Source organism: Choloepus didactylus, chromosome 2, assembly GCF_015220235.1.
Source record: "Choloepus didactylus isolate mChoDid1 chromosome 2, mChoDid1.pri, whole genome shotgun sequence".
In the NCBI taxonomy this organism is placed as follows: domain Eukaryota; kingdom Metazoa; phylum Chordata; class Mammalia; order Pilosa; family Megalonychidae; genus Choloepus; species Choloepus didactylus.
In genome coordinates this window covers 32,182,956-32,202,773 of record NC_051308.1, presented here as the reverse complement: position 1 = coordinate 32,202,773, position 19,818 = coordinate 32,182,956, and the positions used below count along the sequence as shown (strand labels likewise).

At 37.9% G+C, this 19,818-nt stretch overlaps 1 protein-coding gene and 1 pseudogene across 3 annotated transcripts in view; both read left to right on the top strand.

The window, feature by feature from the left end:
* Window positions 1-427: 427 nt before the first annotated feature.
* LOC119511276 lies at window positions 428-3,322 on the top strand (annotated as a pseudogene).
* Window positions 3,323-14,039: 10,717 nt separating this feature from the next.
* Window positions 14,040-19,818, top strand: part of AHCTF1 (AT-hook containing transcription factor 1) — a 115,256-nt gene continuing 109,477 nt past the window's right edge. The window contains exon 1 of one of the 3 annotated variants that reach the window (XR_005214708.1): window positions 14,040-14,443. The gene's annotated coding sequence lies outside the window, so the exon portion shown is untranslated. The remainder of the gene's footprint in view (window positions 14,444-19,818) is intronic. The other 2 variants (XM_037822668.1, XM_037822667.1) reach the window with 2 other exon arrangements.

The following is a 19,818-nucleotide window of genomic DNA, read 5'->3' as shown; positions in this document are numbered from 1 at the left end:
ACCCAGTTTAGTTAATATGAGTTAAGAATTAAAACACACCTCCCACAGAATCTATTTGTAATGGATATTAAATGGAGATTCTCCTATGTTAATTTTTTATCAACAGATACCTTTTTTTGTCTGGTTCTCCTAACTCCATGAGCATAAAAGAAAATGTATTTATTCATCCATTCATTTAAAAGAAAACAGCAAATATTTATTACATGCTAGGTTCTTTGTTGAGTGTTGAGGAAAAAAGGTGACATAGACATTGTTTCTGCCCTAATAAAACTCACAGTTCAGGAAGATAACTTATAAAATCAATCATACCCGTGGCCTAGAAAGCTGAGATAAATGGGCCCCAAGACTGGCTGGCTGCTTGGAACGCTGCCTCGAAGGGGTTGCATAAAAGGAACTAATCCAGGGAGCAGAGGCCGGGACTGGAAATATGGCGACCTGCATCGTGGAGAACCAGGATTTTAAAATTGGAAATCTGCTTGGTAAGGGATCATTTGCTGGTGTCTGCAGGGCCGAGTCCATTCACACTGGTTTGGAAGTTGCAATCAAAATGATAGATAAGAAAGCCATGTACAAAGCTGGAATGGTACAGAGAGTCCAAAATGAGGTGAAAATATTTTGCCAATTGAAACACCATTCTATCTTGGAGCTTTACAATTATTTTGAAGGTAGTTATTATGTGTACCTGGTATTAGAAATACGCCATAATGGAGAAATGAAAAGATATCTAAAGAACAGAATGAAACCCTTCTCAGAAATGAAGCTTGACTCTTCATATACCAGATCATCACAAGAATGTTGTATTTTCTTTCTCATGGTATATTACACCAGGACCTCACATTTTCTAACCTTTTACTTACACGTAACACGAACATCAAGGTTGCTGATTTTGGGCTTGCAACTCAGTTGAAAATGCCACATGAAAAGCACTATACATTATGTGTAACTCCTAATTACATTTCACCAGAAATTGCAACTCGAAGTCCACATGGACTTGAATCTGATGTTTGGTCCCTGGGATGTATATTTTATACATTACTTATTGGAAGACCACCTTTTGACACTGACACAGCCAAGAACACATTAAATAAAGTAGTATTGGCAGATTATGAAATGCCAAGTTTTTTGTCAAGAGAAGCCAAAGAATTTTTTCACCAATTACTTCGTAGAAATCCAGCAGATCGTTTAAGTCTGTCTTCAGTATTAGACAATCCTTTTATGTCCTGAAATTCTTCAACAAAAATTAAAGATTTAGGAACTGTAGAAGACTCAATTGATAGTGGACATGCCACGATTTCTACTGCAATTATGGCTTCTTCTGGTACCAATATAAGTGGTAGTTTATTGGTAAGGAGAAAATTTTTGATTGGTCAGCCACTCCCAAATAAAATGATGTTATTTCCAAAGAATAACAATTCAAGTGATTTTTCTTCTCTGGGAGATAGAAACAGTTTTTATACTTAGTGGGGAAATCAAGAACAAGAAACCAGTAATAGTGGAAAAGGAAGAGCTATCCAAGATGCAGAAGAAAGACCACATTCTCGACACCTTCATAGAGCCCACTCTTCTAATAAGTCAGTCCTGAGAAAGAAAATATACAATGGAAGATGTCATTCAGCAGAAATGCTTTCAAAGTCCAAAAGATCTGGAGTCAATGAAAATGAAGAGATACCTACAAATAGCAATGCCAATATTTTTCAGTACCGTAAAGAAAAGACATCTGATAATTGTGAATCTTTTGAAAGACTTGATAACAATGAAGCACTCTCCAATTATCTTTGTCCAGGAAAAACTCCTTTTCCATTTTCGGACCAGATATCTCATACTGAAATGGTTCAACCGTGGTTTGGGAATCTGCAAATAAATGCTCTTTTAAGAGAACCTACTGAGCACAACAACATTAACCCAAACAGAGATTTCCAGGGCCATCCAGATTTGCAGAAGGACACATCAAGAAATGCCTGGACTAATATAAGAGCCAAAAAGAAATCAGATGCTTCCGATAATGGACATTCTGCAAAACAACTGAATACCATGAAATATATGACTTCACTTCACAGTAAACCTGAGATAATTCAACAAGGGTCTATTTTTGGCTTAGATCCTCTATCTGAACAAAGCAAGACCAGGGGTATGGATCCATCACTGGGTTATCAAAAACGTATGTTACAAAGCATTACATCTCTCCTGACTGGTCACAGGTTAAAATGAATCAGATAGAAAACCAAAAAGGCTGTGGTGAGTATACTTGATGCAGAGGAGGTGTGTGTGTGTAGCTTCTAAAGGAGTATACATCTTGAGAATATCTGAAAGAAGTTCTTCAAATATCTACTGATGGAAATATGGTCACTATTTATTATCCAAATGATGGAAGAGGTTTTCCTCTTGTTGATAGACCACCCTCACCTACTGACAATATTAGTAGGTTCACCTTTGACAGTTTACCAGAAAAGTACTGGAGAAAATATCAACATGCTTCCAGATTTGAACAGCTTGTAAGATCTAAATCTCCCCAAATCACTTATTTTACTTCTAAATGCATCTCCTGGTGCTGATTTTGAGGTTTGGTTTTATGATGGAGCAAAAATACACAAGACACAGGATTTAATTAAGGTGATTGAAAAGCCTGGGAAATCTTACCCATTGAAAGGTGAAAGTGAAGTTATTAGTTTGAAAGAGGAAATAAAAATGTATATGGACCATGCTAATGAGGGTCATTGTATTTGTTTAGTACTGGAATCTATATTTTCAGAAGAGGAAAAAAAAAGTACTAGTGCTCCCTCTTTCCACATAATTGTAGGAAGAAAACCTGGCAGTACTAGTTCATTTAAGACCTTATCACCTCCTTCTTCTGTGGATCCAAACTACCCAATGAGAGATACATCATCTTTGAATAGAATGCTCATGAATAGTGCTGTATCTCCGAAAAAGGCACCAATACCTAGTTTTCCATGGTTAGAAACAAAGGACTTGGCTGTACAGCTATGGCTTCTGGAACAAACATTTTTTCTACCAGTCTAAAAATTGTCTTTCCAAATCAGCACAGCTTTTGAAATCTGTGTTTGTGAAAAATGTTGGTTGGGCTACACAGTTAACAAGTGGAGCTATGTGTGTTCCATTTAATGATGGATCCCAACTGGTCGTGCAGGCAGGCATGTCTTCTATCAGTTATACACCCCCAAATGGTCAAACAACTAGGAATGGGGAAAATGAAAAGTTACCAGATCACATCAAACAGGAATTACAGTGTCTTTCTTCCATCCTTTTGATGTTTTCTAATCCAACTCCTAGATTTCATCGATTAAAACTCCTTTTAGATATATAAGTTTAATAAAAAACTTTTCATTGGCTTTCAATTAAAGTGACTTTTTAATTTAATATAACTTCTTACTTCAGAAAGCCTTTCTGCAAAAGAGGATTTTAATCTATACCATCCTGTATGTATTCTAATGAGACAACAAAACAGAATGAAATTCAGTTCACTTACAAAATGTAGGTCATAATGTAAAATAGATAGGAAATCTAATTTTGCTCTTAGACCATGCCCTCAAACTTAATGTGTTCATATATTTGTATTGAAAAATCTTTTAAAAGCAAATATCTCAATAGCATCTGCTATACTCATGCTTTTATTGTTTTCTCTATTTCTCAGACACATTGAGAATAGTGGACAAAACTTGATGGACTTTTTCAATTTCTGAACATGTAAACAATGTGTATTTATGTTACAAGTAACATATGTAAAAATGTATATATGTTTTATATTTATTTTTGTAGTACCAGTTTCTGATGCAACATTTCTGCAAATGTATTTTATACAAACTAATAAATGCAGTGATACATTCCTTTGTCTTTTGATTTACTTAATTAAATGTTTATTTTAAAATAAATTACAAGAAAAATAAAAAAAAAGCAATCATAAAACAGTGTGACAGATGCTGTAATGGATCCTTGTCCCATTTCCTATCTTATGACAGCAGGCTTCTCAACTATGTACAAATAGCCACACTGTTCATTAACTTCCTTTGTCTGGAGTGCCCCTTCTACTAACTTGGTGCCACTGCATAAGATAGTAACAGCAATTATAGGGTAAGAATTTTTTTTTCTGGTTCATTAAGCTGGAAATATTTTGTTCCTCTTTCATATCTCAACTGTGTTTTGTTTCCTGTTTAATTACTCATGTTGACTTTTTAAAGTGGAGAATAGAGTTTGTTTGCAGTTGTGTCATAGGGTTAATTTACAATGCATGTTTATTTTCTTATAGTGACAAAACGAGAGATAAGGACTTAGGAACCTTGGTGGTTTTCTATCTAGGTTTCACCAAAACTAAACATGACTTTGGACAAAAATCTTTTCATTGAAAACAAGCTGGATTAGATCATCTCTAAGGGCCCTTCTGCCCCTGATATTCTTCTATGATTTATACATGAAATTATACATTATGTGGACTAACATTCAAAATCAATGAGCAGTAACTTAAAAGAAAAATCATAACACGGTGATGGAACATAGCCTGACATTTATGCAGAACAATTCATCTAAAGCAATGGAGAAATGTATATCACATATTGTTCTCATTTATATAGCTTAAGTAAATCACCTGACATCCAATAAAGTGTTGGCAATAGCAAATATTTGATAGCAGTTCAAAGTTTACTATGTATTTTGACACATGGGATCAATTTTATCCTCACAACAGATGAGAAAACTGAGGCCTGGACAATTTCTTTATCTATGGACATACGGATTGCAGAAGGCTTTAAATTTACATCTTTTCCCTCCAAATTCAGTGCTTTTTTTATGTTTCAACGTGTTTCTCCTGGTGTTTCATGTATTCAAGAAACTTCTCAGGATTATGCTGCTTTTAAACCACCAGCTGAAGGAGTTGACCTGATTGCGTTTGTGTTGTGAGTCTGGTCTAGAATGGGATGCAACTCACACGTGCTGTTTCTTTGCCTTCAAGGAGTTGAAGGATGACTCAAAGTTGGGAGATAGTGTTTTAGATTTCTTCCTCTCCACGAGGTTGACAGTGTGTAGGTTTGAAGTGTACTGCCAAAAATACCAAAGGAAAAAGCAATTCTAACTAAACAATGTAACAAAGGCACTTGGATCTTAAGGACTCTGCATGTAACTGTCACTGAATGGCTTAGTGAGATTTATTCTATAAAATAAATGGTTTCCAAATCAGCAGGAATTATGCTCAAGTCTGCCAAAGTTATTTCTCTTTGTCCTTTAACGTTTCTGCAGCATGACTCTTTCAAAGTCTTATGTTAGTGGGATTGTTTTTTCACTCATTGAAACCTTCATGATCTTCAAATCGAAAGATGCCTGATCTTCTTTTTTATTCTTTGAACACTTTAATTCTAGAAGACAATAATCCTTACATTATTGTTCTGATGTGTTCCTCCCCACTCTCCTTTTTTGGAAGTTAAGGTTTCCATTGCCTACCCTGCTAGGGAGATGTTTCCCCAGCCTTATTTCCTAGAGATTTTTCAAGTGTCTATTTTCCAAAAGCTAGTCCATTGAAGAGGCAATGTACATTTGTCTGAGGTAGGATTAAAAGATTCCATAATTAACTGCTGCATCTATCATCCAGAGTATGAAAAACTTCATACAATACAAAAACAGAAGTGCTTTGGGAACACACGTAGCAAGGATATATTTTCTCACTTATTCTTTTAACCAAAGCACTGTTTTATATTTAACATCTAAAATTTGCCAAATGCATTAAAATTTCATAATCTTAATCTGTGGCAAAGGTAATAAAGGGTAGTTACTTGATTTTTAAAAAGAGTTGTTTAAACTAGAACTCAGAATCCTAAGAGCAAAAGAAATCTGAGAGATTACAGATCTGTCATTCAAAAATATTCCAAACATAAAGGTGGCAGGCCTTCTTTTAAAAGTGCTTTTCATTCAGCTGACAGGAAATGAAAGTCTGTGACCCAACCAATTCTAGTGAATAAATGGCTTGGCCCAAACTAGAATTTAAGACTAGAATATTCTGTTACTTGACTAGAACACCAAGTGTTCATTGTAATTACCAATAAGATACTTAAGAAAGAGGTATAAAAAATAAATAAAATTAAAAAAAAGAAAGAGGTGAAATTCTTCTTGATTTTAAAAGCATATTTCATAAAAATATTTGAAGAGAAAAATGATTTTTTAATTTAATTATGTTGTCCTGATTGCATGGCTGAGGGATGCAGATACCGGTTTTATTAAGCTTCGTATCTCCAGTGCCTCGAATAATACCTAGCTCATTGAAAACATTCAATAAATATATATATATATATATTTAATTTTATTTTGAAATAAATTCACACTTACAGGAACAGTTGCAAAAACAATACAAACCCCATACACAGAACTCCAGCATACCCCGACCCTCCTCCCCCGATATCCCGATCCACAAACTTTAACATCCTGTCACACCACCATTTCTTTCCATCCCTCCCTCCCTATCATCCATCATCTATTGCTCTGTCTTCTGAACATATGAGAGCAAGCTGCACCCATCCTTAAACAAACAATATAATTCACATATACATTTCCCATGAACAAGAGCATTCTTTTATGCAATCCCATTAGCGCAGCTAAGAAGTTCAAGAAATTCAACATTGATACAAAGCTTACATTCTATATTTCCTTTTTTTTTCCTTATGTCCCAACTGTGTCTCTTTGAGCCTCCTGTCCTCCATCCTCAGATTGCATCCAGGATCATCCTTGGCATTTGATTGTCATTATCTATTTAGACTGTTTTTTTTTTTTTTCCCAGTTGTGGAAACATATATACAGCCTAAATCTTCCCATTCCAACCCCTCCCTAGCATTCCATTAGTGGAACTAATCACATTTAGAATGTTGCAATGCTATCACCTTCCCACCATCCATTACTAGAAATTTCCCTTCACCCCAAACAGAAATCCTACACTCATTTCTTAACTTGCCATTGCCCCTTCCCCCACTTCTCGTAAACCCATACTCTACTTTTCACCTCTATGGTTGTATTCTCTGATACTTTCTTTTTGTTTACTGTGGGGCTTAAATTTAACCTCTTAAATCTATAACAATCTTGTTTTTCTTTGATACCAACTTAAGTTCAATAGGACACATAAACTATGTTGCTATACTCCTCCATTCCCCCACCCTTATGTAGTTCTTTTCAAAAATTACATATTTTACATTGAGTCCAAAACCACTGATTTATCATTACAGTTTATGTATTTTAGATCCTGTAGGAAGTAAAGAGTGGAGTTACAAATCAAAAATACAGTAGTATTGGTATTTATATTTACCATGTGATCTTTACTGGAAATCTTTATTTCTTCATGTGGTTTCAGTCAATTGTTTAGTGTCCCTTCCTTTCAGCCTGCTCAATTCCCTTTAGCATTTCTTATAGGACTGATCTACTGGTGATGAAGTCCCTCAGCTTTTGATTATCCGAGAATGTTTTCATCTCCCCCTCATTTTTACCCTCCAGGTGTTTGTGAATTTTCTAAGTCTCTGCTGGTTATTGACTTCTATTTGTATTCCATTGTGGTCAGAGAATGTGCTTTGATTAAATTCAATTTTTTTTTAATTTATTGAGGCTTGTTTTATGCCCCAGCATATGGTCTATTCTGGAGAAAGATCTGTGATCACTAGAGAAGAATGTGTGTCCTGGTGATTTGGGATGCAATGTTATATATATGTCTGTTAAATTTCTCTCTCTCTCTCTCTCTCTCTCTCTCTCTCCTTTCTTTTTTTCTCTGTTGGCAGGGCTCCCTTTAGTATCTCAAGTTGGGCAGGTCTTTTATTAGCAAAATCTCTCAGCATTTGTTTGTCTGTGAAAAATTTAAGCTCTCCCTCAAATTTGAAGGAGTTTTGCTGGATAAATTACTCTTGGTTGGAAATTTTTCTCTCTCAGAATTTTAAATACGTCATGCTACTGCCTTCTCGCCTCCATGGTGGCCACTGAGTAGTCACTATTTAGTCTTATGCTGTTTTCTTTGTATGTGGTGAATTACTTTTCTCTTGCTGCTTTCAGAACTTGCTCCTTCTCTTCAGTATTTGACAGTCTGATCAGAATATGTCTTGGAGTGGGTTTATTTGGATTTATTCTATTTGGAGTTCACTGGGCATTTATGCTTCGTGAATTTATATTGTGTAGAAGGTTTGGGAAGTTTTCCCCAACAATTTCTTTGTATACTCTTTCTAGACCTTTACCCTTCTCTTCCCCTTCTGGGACACCAATGAGTCTTAAATTTGGACATTTTATTTTATCTATCATATCCCTGAGATCCATTTCAATTTTTCCAATTTTTTCCCCATTCTTTCTTTTGTTGTTTCGTTTTTCATTCTGTGGTCCTCAAGGATGCTGAGTCATCGTTCAGCTTCCTTTAATCTTGTATTATGAGTATCCAGAGTCTTTTTACTTTGGCCAACAGTTTCTTTTATTTCCATAAGATCTTCTATTTTTTTATTTACTCCTGCAATTTCTTCTTTATGCTCTTCTAGGGTCTTCTTTATGACCTTTATATCCTGTGCCATGCTCTTCTTTATGTCCTTTATATCCTGTGCCATGCTCTCATTGTTTGTCTTTAGTTCTTTGATTAATTGCACCAAGTACTGTGTGTCTTCTGATCTTTTGATTTGGGTGTTTGGGTTTGGGGTCTCCATATCGTCTGGTTTTATCATATGCTTTAAGATTTTCTGTTGTTTTTGGCCTCTTGGCATTTGCTTTGCTTGATAGAGTTCTTTCAGGATATAAAAAATACCAATCTCTAATTTGTCATATCTACAGCTTGGTGGTGTACACTTTCTCTAACTAACCAGCAGATGGCGTCCGTGAGTCACCTATTCCTCTCAAGTGAGTTCTCCCCAGCTTTGTCTTTGTGGTGTGTGGGGATCTGATTCTTGTGGGGTTCAATCTAAGTTTGGGTGTGTTGTTGGTGCTGTCTGCCCTGAATGTGGGGCGTGTGTTTGGGTGGTTAGGGAGGCAGGGCAGCCTTATTAATCAAACCTCCCAGGTGTTCCCAGAGATTTAAGGCTGTTGCAAGAGTCTAAGCCTTCATTTCAGTCTTGCCATAGATTGTCTCTGACACTGACCCAGAAGTCCTTGGTATTGGCGTAGGGTCCCTGGGATTTCCAAGCGGGTCCCCCTTCTCAGCCATGCTCTTCCAGGACCTCTGCTGAGGGAAAGTTGTGCCATATCACAAGTGCACAACGGCCCTCCAGGGAAGCCCTGGGCCGCTGGGCCATGCAGGGGCATTCCCAGCTCATTTCAGAATGCAGACTCCCGGTTTCACCAAATTCACAGTCCCTGTGGATTTAGCAGACCTTGTCCAGCTGGTACATTGCTGGAACTGGTGTTCTGGGTCACTTTCTGGCTTTTATCTAGTATTTTTCATGGAGGTGTTTTTTTGCCCTGTCTCACCTAGCCGCCATCTTAGGTTCTCCTCATTCAATAAATATTTGATGAATGAATGAATGGATGAATGACAGGAAATTGAAACACAATAAAAGTATACTGGAAACTATTGTCCAAGAATCATGATTTAGAATTTTAAACATGTAATTGTGGTTTTGCTAAAGTTCTTTATTGTTTTATTCACAAAATAGGAATTATGTGGTCTGCTAGTAAACAATTCACTTCCAAACCTTAAATGTTTCTACATTTAAACTTATTTTTAAGAGAAGAATGTTCCAAGGTGTGCTGAACTTTATTCTGGACATTCCATTTCTGGTTCTGCCTCTGAAGGCATCCTAGTTAACATATCATTGTTTCTATTTTCACAAACATTACATGGCAAAAAATTGACACCACATCACCACACTTTTCTCTGATTAAGTACAATAAATCTACCTGAAGCTTATTTAAAAACTGTACAGTGGACCCAAGGAGGAATAAAGATGGTCAGAAAGGTTGAATATAAAAATTGCAACCGTATGCGAATACAGAGCCTACAGCTATATAATGCAAAATTTCAAGATCTGTCATTAATAGTGTTCTTTGGGTTTAAGGAAGATGAAAATTAGAACCTTGATAGTTTTAATTAAAATATACAGATTTTAAAAAGTAGCTTTGGACAGAGAGATTCCAAAAGGGGCTGAGAGGTCACTCTGGTGGGCACTCTTACGCACAATATAGACAACCAAAAAAAAAAAAAGTAGTTTTGGAGTTTGGGAGATGAGGTTGTAAAAGAAAGGGACTAATAGAAAGGGAAACTTTTAAAGGAGTTTATTTATGGTTCCAGGTTTCTGACAAATGGTACCAGTGTTTGGAGAAAGGAATGATAATAAAAAAATTGGGGGCCATTCATGCAAACAATTTTTCCAGTGCATAAAGGCTACATTTTAATAAAAGAAAATATTTATATTACTTTTCTTCTTTAAAACTATAGATTTGATGTAACATTTGCTTTTTAAACAGAACAAAAACCGTTCCAAAATCTCTGGGTTTGGGGATGATGTATTTCCCGCAAATCATTTGACAATTGGTTTCCCCAGCTATAAAATGAATTTGGCCTAACATCCAGGGTCCCTTTAATCTAATATTGTATATTCTATTTTTAATGGTAAAATCAACAAATATTTATTCATTCATTGAACAATTATTTGAGCACTTATTTAGATGCTGGTTACTATTACATCACTGGAAATGTAGTGGGGAACAAAAAAATATGACTCTCCACTCACTGAGCTTATTGTCAATTAGAAAAATCAAGAGTAGGGCAATAATCTCAACAAAAATGATGAAAATGTAGCTGTTATAGCAAAGACAGTTCTCTATTTGAGACAGAGAAGCTCCTTGAAAAAAAAAGCATTAAAGGTTTTCCCATTACTTTGCAAAACAAACATCATGTAATTCTGAACATTTCAATGAAGTTCTAAAATTCTCTGAAATTAGATGGCTGCCAGTCACTCCCAGGATGATGGATTGATATTGAAATAATCATTTCCTGAAAAAAATTTTCCAAGTGGAAGCATGAAGATCTGTACTAGTCATTATCATTTTCTAGGGCTTTTACCAAAATAACTAAAGACCTTACAGATGAAAATGGAATGAAGTTCTGAGATAGGGACACAAGCAATACCCTTTAATCTTTGTAACAGCTCAAGAAAAGTGAGTAATCCTTTCTTCTTAGATGAGAAAACAGGCTCAGAGAGTGAAGTTATTGAAGTCATGTTGCTAGAAAGTAGTTTTAAAAAAAAGGATTAAAATCCAAGTTTGTCTGGTTCCAAACGACAATATTCTTTTCACTATACAATGCTTCCTCTAGTGAGGAAAGCTTTGAAGCAGTGTTCACTAAAGTCTTTTCTGTGGAACACTAACGAGGCAAGTTATTCTACAAGAATAAATGGATTCCATGGTCAAATAACTATGGGAAATGCCAAGCATTTTAAAGGCTTTGAAGCATTACATAAGATAAATATTTAATTTTATTTAACCAACTTTTCCTCAAGCTCATTTAACCACCAAGCCCAGCTGTTTTTTCATTTAACACTTATTAGCATCTCTTGAAACTAATGAAAATAATCTAGGATATGCTTAGTTGAATGATTACAAGAGGAAAAGGATAGACTGAGGGCTTTAAATGGGAAATTCAGTTTACTAAGCAATTAAAATAATAATAAAAACAAGTAGGAGGCATGGGGGAAGCATTTTTAAAAATGTAAGATACAGTCTGTGCCTCCAGTATAGCTGGGAGATTGAGGGGATAGGAGATGGAGGGAGTCAGAGCATATTAAATACAGACAGCATATTTTCAGTGCAAGTTGTTAGTGATTAATGTGGGCTGAAGTTGAAGGAAAGATGTGGGGGAGAAATGAATCTTGAGCAAGACCTTGAGGAATGTTAAGATTTAGATACAGGCAAAAGAGGCTTGGAGTTACTGAAAGGCAAAATATCTTTGGAGAAGTAAGAAACAGTTCTGAGGAACTACATAGAGAAATAAAATAGGACAGGTAGGGTTTGTCCAGAATATAGACAGCATGCAGAAAATAGAAACCATTCTGTTGGTAATGATGGAAGGAGGCATTCGAATCTGAAAGATCATCTAAATTAATCTGAATGATGTGTGATGCTTTTTAAATATTAGAACTGGAAGGGCTCTTAGAACAAAGAATAAACGTCTGTCTAATGAATCAGTCTTCTTAATCCAGTCTCCCTTCTACAGATCTGGAAACTGAAGCCCAGAGAGGTCACTTAATTTTCCTAAAGTTACACAGTTCACTAGCAGCACACCTGAGCTGAAAACTCAAGTTTTCTCTATACCAAGAAGTAGCATGCTCATGGAGAGCAGGGCAAGGGCATTAATTAGCACCTCTCACAGAAGAATGATTTCTATTTGAAGAAATCTATTTGAAATAATTATAGCAAACAATTCAAAACCTCCTATGGCAAAATTTGTGCTCTTTTAACTTGCTCCCAGTCATCTTTTAGCCCAGTACTTTGTATAAGTAAACATAATACCTTTGGAGGTTGCTGCTAATAAAAAAACAAAAATTATAGAAAAAGGAAGTTGCATTTCTAAAAGGCAGCATATCTCAAAAAGCACATGGGAGAGGTTAACAAGAAGAATAAACTTTTCTGATAAAAAAGCAATCTGCTAGAATTCTCCCTCTACCTCATGTTATAATCCTTTCATTTACTATTTGGACATTCCATATCTATTTGTTTGAGATGTGTTTAGTGCTTGGACTTGCTTCAAAGCTAGATACTAACAAGAAACAAACAAAACAAAAGGCATTCCACGATGAAACCCTAGAGTGCCCACAAAGGTAATATTGATTTGGGGTCAATTTTGATGAAAAATATTAGAGTAGGCTGCATAAGCATCTGTGGACATGGAAGTAAACTAGGGTATTGAACAAATATTGGAGAGGAAAAAGCATTTCCCCAGAAGACCCATGCCCACTTTGGGCATGAAAAGTCGGGGCACAGTGTAAACAGAGTTAAGAATTAACAAATAATTATGATTACTGAATCATCATATATATGCTTTTCTCACTTTCTCATATGTTGTAAAATGACCAAAGGGAAATGCCTGGGGTTGCTTAACTGTGGCCTAGTTGCCTTGATCTTTGATGACTGTATAACTATATAGCTTTTATCTTGTGATTGTAGAAACCTTGTGACTGGCCCTGCTTGTACCCCCAATCCTGTTTTCTAACATAGAGTCTTCTGATCACAAAAGACAGCCCCAAATGTTTATTAATGAAGGAACTTGAATCAGCCCAGAACTAACCTGTCCCACCTTCTAAACTATTTTGCTAGAGGAAGCTGGATTTAACCAAAATTGGTCCATTCGACATGCTCAGTAGCTTAACTTTAATCTATAAGTGGCCTATAAGTCATTAAAATACTGACTAAACATTTAATCATTCTGCACATGCTCAGTAATTAGATCATATCTAACTTCCTCATCTCAAGTCACTGTGCTCATTATCCTAAAACCTGCCCATCTTTTAATACTGTACAACTATCAGAGTTACTGCAGTTTGGGGAGCCCGAGTTTAAGGCTGTTAGGCCATCTAATCTGCTGCTTCAGGCTTAGCAATAAACCCTTTCTCTCTTTGAAACCAGGTGTCTCAAGTGGTCATTTGAGTGTATGGGTAGAGAACCCACACTTTGGATAAGTAGTACAACAAAAAACACTAAGGCAAAGATTATCACTCAGCCCCCAGTAGTCAGGGTCAAATGATAACATGGTGACTTTCCCGCCAAACCCAGCGAGGCCCGGAGGAGGTGTGTCCTGGGTTAGGGAACCTCAGAGACAACCACCCCCGGGATCACGAGTTACGCCGTGGACACGCCGGCAGGCGACCAGAACGGTTTAACGCGCAAGGCACTCTGGGATTCGTAGTTTTTCTCCCCCTCAGCTTGTCCGAGGCAGGGAGACCCTATTTTATGTAAATGACCCGCCCTTCCAGACCCTGCTTCCCTTTCCCCCCGCCACCTGTCAAGGAAAGTTTGAAAATTCCCGCGGAGCAGGAGAAGGAGGCCAGAACACTCGCGAGAACTCAGGTCCCTGCACCCGCGATCTCCTTTTCTCCTCCCCTCTCTCTCTCTGCCTTCCCCCGCCTCTCCCCTCCCGGGCGTGTGGGAGTCGGTCTGTCTGCCCAGGGTAATGCGCAAAGCAGGGCCAGCGCTGCCGGAGCCGAGGAGGCAGAGTAGCAAGGGGGAGGACCTGGAGCCGCGGCGCGGGCAGCAGTTGTCTTTTCACCGCTGAACGGGCTGCCAGCTTGTAGTCGGCGGCGAAGGTACAGAGAGGGCCAGGGAGGGTCGCAGGCGGAGGCCGGAGAGGTGAGAAGCAGCTTCCGCGAGGCGGAAGTGTGTGCGCCTAGGCTGTTACGGCTGTATTTCCTGAGAGATGTTGTGACGGACCCGCTCTTGAGGACCTCGCGCTCTGTCTCGAGCCCAGTGCATTCGCGGCCGGGGCTGCTCGGCCACCGGCTCTTCTCAGGTAGGGGGAAGGGAAGGGGGGGTTGGGTCGGCGCGGCGGCGGGCGGGTCGACGCGGCCTGGCCTGTGCGGGGAGCGGTGGCTCCGCTTCCCCCGCCCCGCCTCGCCCGCCGGGCCTAGGCCGGGTTTATGCCTTCCCAGGGAGCAGCAGCGGCCGGGCTCGCGGATGCGGCCCGAGGGGGCGAATGCGGACGGTGGCGGGTGCGGCACTTTCTGGGGGTTCTAAGGGGTGAGTTATATAACCTCCTGCGGGGCGGAGCGACGGCACATGGCGGCGGAGAGGCACCGCCGGGTCCACTCCCCGCGCCTCCGGCGTGGGCTTTCAGGTCCTCACCCGCCCGGTGTCGGCCTGGACCGCGGTTTCTCTTCCCCACTGTTGTTCTCCGGTACGGTTGAAACCTTAGCGGACTTTTCGGGAAGCTGTTGGCGCTTTGAATCCATCTTACATCGGTGTGCGCCCCACTTGCTTTTGGGCCTGGCTGGGATGAGTCCAGGGCGGGGAAGAAGTTTTAATTAGACTTGTGATTTGAAACGTGCAGCATAATTTCAGTGAATGGTGAGATAAAGGAGAGTTAAAAACACATCTTGAAGTGAGTATTAATTTGTCTTACTTGTTCCCACCTGGAAAACTGAGGACGATTACTTCTGCTGTTGGTTGGCTGTTGTGGGAAGGAGGCTAAATTTGTTCTCAAAGTCAACGCGGTTCCTACTAGCTGTATCTAGTTAAGAAATGAGTGTTTTTCTCTTTTCTTTTCTTTTTTCTTCAGATAGCTTGAGAAATTTTTGGAAAACCTGGGTCCTTTAGAGCACAACATATAGTTCTCTTGAAAATTTTAAACTTAAGTTTTATTTTCATTATTATAAAGAGCCCTAGGAACCGTCTTTCGTCGAGGCGAGATTCGAATGCGTTTATTTATTTTGGAGGATTTGACCAGGGATGACAAGCCCAGCTCAAGTTAGTATTTGAGGGATGCTCTAAGTGTCCTAGGCGCTATGTGTTGCCTCCATTCTCAACGTGCTGTGATTTTTAGTCCTGATTTCCAAATTAGTACCAAAGTGCCACCAATTCTCAAAACAGTTATTTTTTTTTTAAAAAAATGTGAAGATTGTCATACAGCAGTTTTAGGAGGGACATATCTTGATTCAGAGGGCAAGAAAATATTGTTTCTCTTTCATTCCTTATCGTGAAATTTTTCAGGGACTCATTTTATTTTAGAATGAAGTCTAAATTCTCTAGACTTCGTTAGCTTGACGGTCTCTTCAATAAGTTTGTTTTATGTAGCCTCATCTATCCACAAATTTTATGCCTCAGCTGTTCCTATATATTCACCACTCCTGGGCCCATTTTCTTAAAGATACATTTAATGTATTTCTGCTTATGTCCTTCAACCTGTATTGCAGTCTCTCTGCCTTTCCAAATTCTCAAATTTCAAATCTCTTTAGTCTGCATGCCACCTTTTCTACCCAGTCTTTCATTTCCCTTATTCCACTTATTTCCCGGGGTCTCACATCCTGTGTATCTCTATTGTAGCATTTATTTCTTTTTCTCTGATATTCTGATTGATTATATTGCACCTTTTCTAGAATGTAAACTCTTTGAGGTCACGAAGTAGGTTATCTTTTTGTCCTTGCAATTGCCTCCTAACACAATGTTTTAAAAATAGTGGGTGATTAATAAATGTTTGAATTAAATTTGAAAGAAAACTGCTGAAAGGTTGAAAGTTTCTGGGTCCACTCATAGTTTACATTTAAATCATAATTATTAGTTTTCTTTTTAATTAGACAAAAATAAAATTTCATGGAAAATGTTTTGTATAAATGTTTGCTCAGAATATATTGCAATATAATTATTGAACAACTAGATTAGAGTTCTAGATTTGAGTTCTGTTTTCTGCCATGGAATTCATCTAGTCTGGAGATGTGTGTTATTTTACACAGAAAAATGATTTACAGTATTATGTTATACATTTCCTAGTAATTATACAAGTTTTGTTTTTGCTTCTTACTGCTGAACCATGGCATACTTAAAAATAACTTGGGGCCAAGAGTAAGTGTTTAAAAAATTATTTTACTGTTTTACATGACTATTCCATGTCCCTGCTAAGGATCTATTAGTTGCAGGACATTGTGACCCTGTACAATGCTGAGGAATGCAACAGGATGATTTTTGCTTTTTAGAAATTCATAATGTGTTGGGGAAGAACAGAGGTAAACACAGGTAATGATTTTTAAAAATCATATTTAGGACTGATAATGAAGGTGGAAAAGAATGAGCTCAGAGATAAGATTAAGTAGGAAAAGAAGAATCTGTCTTGGGAAGCTAGTCCTTGAATGATGGGTTGGGCTTTGACAGATCTGAGGAGGGAAGAGCATAAATAAAAGAATGAAAATGGTAGGGAAATGGCAAGCTCTTGAAGGAAAATTGGTTTTGAGGGACAGGCTGTAAAGATAGTTTGGGATTACTATACTGTGGAGGGCCCTGATTGCCTTTGGCTTTTATATGTAGTAAGGCGTTATTGAATGTTTTTGAGTAAAAGAATGATATAATCTGTGCTTTATCCAGAAAATGGACAATTTTTTCATTGCTAACAGAATGTTCCTACCCCTTCCTATCTAGACCTTGGGAAGGAGTTGAAATCTTGTAAATTACTTTTCAGAGGTTGCCAATCCTGACTTGTCATAAAGGGTAGGACTATTTAATTTTATACAGTTCTGAATATAGCTGCGCAGTGTATGTTGTGAACATACATGGCTTTGGTTTTATCTCTTTTGTGCCAGACACCATGGTAGAACTTAAGTTAGATAAGTACTCCCCTTTTCTAGAAATTTGGGTATGAAAGAAGACAATATAGAAGTACAAAATTGTATGTACTAGTAGTTGGTGGAATCTAGATTCAGTCATTTCTGTTTGATTGAAAGTTTGTGCCCTTTCCATTACTCTAGATAGAACCTGTGATTATTCTGTAACTTGTTGTTTCAGACACTATATGTGCTTTAGGGAATTTTTTTTCCTCTTAAAATAGGCACCAATATATTATTGAAGTTTGAGGACACTATACCTTCAATGGAAGTAAATGATTATCAGTGAGTAAGTAAATTCCTTTGACTGTGTGAAACCAAATTTAATTAATTTGAAGGACCCAGAGATGAATTATAATTGTTATACTAGTTCTAGAAAACAATTTATCATAAAAAGAGGGGTGAGAGGAAGGTAGGGAAATACTTAGGAGAGAGCTAAGTATCCACCCACAGAGTTAGGCCCAGAGAGAGGAAGTCCAGACCTGAGCAACAAAAGAGGCTTTCCGGAGGCAACGCCTGGGCACAACCACAGGTGGGCTAAGCCTCCCCTCTATGGCCACAAGCCTCACCTGAGCAAGCCTCAATATTGAGGGCCTAACCTATAAAGTAGGGAGTTCCTAAATTCACATAGCATATGTTATATCCACGATAATCCATCCATATCTCACATTATCATCACTTAGTTGTACAATCCTCATCATTCCATTTTAAACAATTCTCATGACCCAAAACATCTCGTAACTCTTGTCAGCCCTTAATTATTTGTCCCTAGTATGTCTATAATATTAGTATGGTATTCCTATTATTGTCCCTAGTATGCCATGTGTAGATTTTTCACATGTACCCTTCTGTTGTCAACTCTCTGTGCTAGTGTCATACCTTAGAGGTTTATCAGGCAAGCACCTATCTATATTTGTGGTGCTGATCTGTGGGAAACATGCCTTTAAACAACCCCTTTCATTCCTATTCGCCTTCAGTACAGCTCTGATACTTATAATCCCATTAACAAACAGTTGTCACCCCTATCTATTACTATACCTTTGAATTCATCATCATTAACATATCTGAACATGTTCGATTATCATTCCCCCTCACTAGCTACTGTCTATCACTAGGTCCCCAATATTCTTATAAGACATTGATTTTACATTGTTCAGATAGTTCATAGAAGTGGTAACATACAGTGTCTCTCCTTTTGTGTCTTGAGTTATTTCACTCAGCATTATATCTTCAAGGTTCATCCATGTTGCCATATGTTTCAGGACCTTATTCCTTCTTACTGCTGCATAGTATTCCATTGTATGTATACACTTTGTTTATCCATTCATCTGTTGAAGGACATTTGGGTTGTTTCCATCTCTTGGCAACTGTGAATGAGGCTGCCGTGAACATTGGTATACAAATGTCTGTTCGTGTCTTTGTTTTTAAATCTTCTGGGTATATACTGAGAAGTGGGATTGCCAGATCATAGGGTAATTCAATATCTAGTTTTCTGAGAAACCACCAAACTGTCTTCCAGAGTGGCTATACATTATACAGTCCCAGCAATGACTAAGAGTTCCAGTTTCTCCACATCCTCGCTTCTGTGTGCTTTTTGAAGTCTGTTTTTGTTGATTGATTTTTCTCCTCATTATGGGTCATATTTTCCTGCTTCTTTGCTTTCCTGGCAATTTTTAATTGGATGCCAGATATTGTGAATTGTGAATTTTAACCATTTGGGTACTGTATATTTTTACATTCCTTTATGTGCTATTGAGCTTTGTTTTAGGACAAAGGTGAGTTACTTGGAAACAGTTTGATACTTTGGAGATCTGCTTTTTAAGCTTTTGTAGACAGGACCAGAGCAGCTTTTAGACTAGGTCTAGTTTTTCTGTCCAACACTGAAGCAATCAATACTTTTCTGAGTATTCTACTCCCTGTCCTATGTATTATGAGGTTTTTCCACTCTGGAGGTATTTCTGGCCTTGTGTAAGCTCTGGGGATTGTTTCTTCTGATCCTTTTCAATGGTTCTTCTCTGACCTTTGGTAATTTCCTGACATGCTTTTGCAGATCGCAGGAAGATTCTGGGGGAGTCACTGCAGAACGCTGGAGCTCTCTGTGGAGCACTTCGTTCTGTGGTACTCTGCTCTGTAAATTCTAGTTACTTTTGACTTCTCGGAATTCTCAACTTTATCTCTTTAATTCAGGGAGACTCCTGGGCTCTGTTTGAGTTCTCCATTCTTTATGCTGTTTCCTGGGAACTCTGTATATAGTAAGCTGGGACTGTTAACTTGTTTTCCTTTTCTCAGGGACCACCGTTCTGCTTTACCTGTTCTTCAGTGCCTGAACCTTATTTCATATATTTTGTCTTTTTTTTTTTTTAGGTGGGAGGGTCAATCTGGAGTAGAAGTTACAATTCTCTTTTAAATACTGTGGCTTTATTCTGTGTTTGTTTTTAAATCAGTTTGAGCCAGTACTACCATATCATAATCGTTCTTTTTTATGAAAAATAATGTAACAAAAAAATCCACCTAGCTTAAGAAATAGGAATTTATTATACTTAATTTAAAAATGCTTATGGTGCATCATTCTTGGAGA